Genomic DNA, 2,465 nt, shown 5'->3' on the forward strand with positions numbered 1-2,465 from the left:
CTTGAGCCAGAACACATGGGGGACATTTATGAAAAGTCCGCCTGAGGCGTACGCCAGGGAGAAGGTGCAGATTCGGCCCTTCTCCCTGGTGTACGGCCCCGCTCGCCCGATGGGCTGGCTGGGGGAGCTTGCAGAGGTGTGACAAGGCATAAATCATGATCCAAATCTACACCTACAGGTGTAGATTTAGTACGCCGGGTGCCTCTTAGTGAATCCTTCCGGGTAAAAAGGGGTGTGACCTAATATAAGATCGGCGTACTTGTACACCGATCTTCATAAATCTCCCCCCACCCTTGGTGGTTGAATCCTTGTGGCTGGGGAAAATGGACGCAGCCCTAGGCCTGTCTGGAAAACATGGGTACAGTCATAGGCCCTAGGGATGCATCCACCTTCTTCAGCCACTGAGATTCAAATACAGAGCGTTCTGTTTCACACAAACCCAAATTTACTGTAAGTTTTCTCATTTGTACTTGTGATTATTGACCACTACTAGTCATTTTTTTTAGTGATGTACAGATTCTTTTGTAATTTTACAGGTCATACTTTTTGCCGGAATTTATATATATTTTTTTTTCCATAATCGATGATCTGAATACTGAGCTGGTCCATGGAAAGATGAAAGAAAACAGAACCAGATGCTGCCGAGTCTCCCCTTACTCACCACAGTCCTGTAATGAGATCATTGTGATCTAATGGCTTATTCAACAGTGGGCAATCTCGTCTTTTGTAGTTTTGCCCCCAGAGGGCGAACATTCAGGGGGGGGGGATCGGGGTCTCTTCATATGTTTTGGTATCTTCATCCTGCAGTTTTTAATTTTAATGATAAACCTTATTATGATAGTATTATCCGGGTAAAGCTGCGGCAGAGCACTGTATATAAAGGGGGATTACCTAGTCAGCCTTTGTATTTGTTTTCACTGTGATAGTTCATGACTGCTGCAGAATTACATATTGGTGCCAGGGGGTGTATATGTGGGTACAGGACTAACCCAGTGCTGCGTCCCCTTACTGTTCATGGTCAGTGGTCGTCCCACAAGGTGACGGCATATACCAGCAATATACCATCACGTTTATCAGAAGGAAATGCCCCTTTAATTAACCCATTATGCCACCCCTATGCATAAGCCCTCTTAGGACACATGGATGTCATAGAAGGGATTCTTTGCTTTGAGAATCCCGGTTGGTAAGAGCCATAGGCCGTATCAATGTTTTCCCGAACTCCCTAGGGCTGCATCCAACTTCTTCAGCCACCATTGTTCAAATGCCGAATGATCGGACTCAACCATACTCAAGTTGCGCACATCTCTAATCTTGATCTATTTGGTATAATGTACTTGCACTTTTATACCTTGGCATGATATCAGTAATGGTATTAGTGGTCAGAGGAATATTCTGCCATGCTCAATGCACTTGCTGCAGGCAGATTGACGACCAATGCTGTCCCCGCTGTGTTCAATGGTAGACAAGCGACATGCAGGTCATGGCGTCACAGAAATGGCCGTGCTGCTGGTTCCACAATCAAATCAATGCTGTGTAAAGCTGTTGTCTGTCAAATGTTATGCCGAGCTGGGAATGTAGACTTGATGGTTCTGGATCTCATAGGCCTCCCTACAATATAATCCTGGACCAGTGTGGTGTTACTTGCTCAAAATTGAAATTGCAAAACCAAAAAGGACAAGCTGTAAGGGTGTAGTGCAGAGTAAGAGGACAGTGGAAGTCCAGATGGAGATCTGTCTTCTTAGAGGGGTTATCCAGCACTACAAAAACATGGCCACTTTTCCCCCTACTGTTGTCTCCACTTCAGGTGCGGTTTGCAATTAAGCTCCATTTACTTAGATGGAACTGAGTTTCAAAACCCCACCCAAACTGGAGACAACAGTAGGGGGAAAGTGGCCATGTTTTTGTAGCGCTGGATAACCCCTTTAAGTGATGAGTCATCTTTTGTGTTTGACACAATGATAGCTGGAGATTGGTCTGGAGACCATGTGGGCCAGACCATGAGGAGCTCTTCACTAGGGACCATCACACCATGGGGTGACATAATATACAGTAGCCAGACCCCTCTAGTCTTTATTACACATTGGCATTACATTGATTTGGTTATGAGACCATTTTTCAGTACAACAATACCAGGTTCGATGTTGCTTGTGCTACTGTTAGGATCCTGCGTGGCCTAAACTTGCTACCATGACCTGCAGCGTCTAAGGAGTTAAAAGGAGGCGTCTTATGAAATACAAAAAAAAAGCAGAAAGGCTGGGGTACGGGGACATAATAAACAAGGTATATTCTTGTGTCCTGTAGCACTGCTCCCGGGTTCATCTGACAAGCGCCGGCCTCCTGCATCTACTCCACCTGCAACGTCACGTACCTGGCTGAGGAATTACCTGCTCACTGTCACTGACTGGCTGAGCGGGCAATGGCTCAGCTGGGCCTTGACGCTGCAGCTGGAAGGTCCGGGTACATGA

This window comes from Dendropsophus ebraccatus, chromosome 5 (genome assembly GCF_027789765.1).
Source record: "Dendropsophus ebraccatus isolate aDenEbr1 chromosome 5, aDenEbr1.pat, whole genome shotgun sequence".
Taxonomy (NCBI): Eukaryota; Metazoa; Chordata; class Amphibia; order Anura; family Hylidae; genus Dendropsophus; species Dendropsophus ebraccatus.